Below are 741 nucleotides of genomic sequence, written 5' to 3'. Positions count from 1 at the left end.
GTGTGTGTGTGTCGGAGGGATAAAGAAAGCGGGGCTGGGACGGGTGGCCGGGCCCCGGAGTCGGAGCGAGCCGTCCCCGCCGGCGAGCGCCTCCGCCGCCCGCAGAGGGGAAAAAGGAAAAAAAGGAAAGAAAGAGAACAGCGGCCCATCCGGGCCCTCCGCTCGGCCCGCCCCGGAAATGACGTACGTGCCAAGGGGGTGGAGACTGCCCTCCCAAGTGATTCTGCCCCCGCCCCCCCCGTCATCCCGCCCCCAGCTTCACTCTGGCAGCTTTTCAGCACGCCACCGACTGCCGCCCATGGCAGCGCCCCGGCTCCGCAGGCAGACTCTCCTCGAGGTCCCCCGTGTCCCTAGCAGCCCCCCCACCCCCCACATGCAGAGGACGCGGGGTGACCTCCAACCCTCCGGCCGAGTCCCTCCGCAGCCCGACGCCGGAGTCCCGTCCCGCTCAGCAGCGCCCCCTCCGGTCGCCGGAGTCGGGAGGCCGTGTCAGTCACTGGCGCCGGGCCCGCCCCTTCCGGCGGCCGTCCGGGCCCGCCTCCTCCCCTCTCTTCCCTCCCCTCACCCCTCCCCTTGTGAGTGTCTCCCTCTCCCTCTCGCTCCCTCTCTCTCCCTCTCTCTCTTTTGTGAGTTATAGCAACCGTTGCCTTGTGAATCAAGCGCCATAGTCACCGTAGTCCTGGCGACTGTTACCCATCAACAACAACTACTCCTCTCCTCCTCCTCCTCCTCCTCTTCCTC

The sequence above is a fragment of the Dipodomys ordii genome, unplaced genomic scaffold (assembly GCF_000151885.1).
Source record: "Dipodomys ordii isolate 6190 unplaced genomic scaffold, Dord_2.0 Scaffold40, whole genome shotgun sequence".
NCBI classification, from domain to species: Eukaryota; Metazoa; Chordata; class Mammalia; order Rodentia; family Heteromyidae; genus Dipodomys; species Dipodomys ordii.
Note: the sequence above shows the minus strand (reverse complement) of the source record.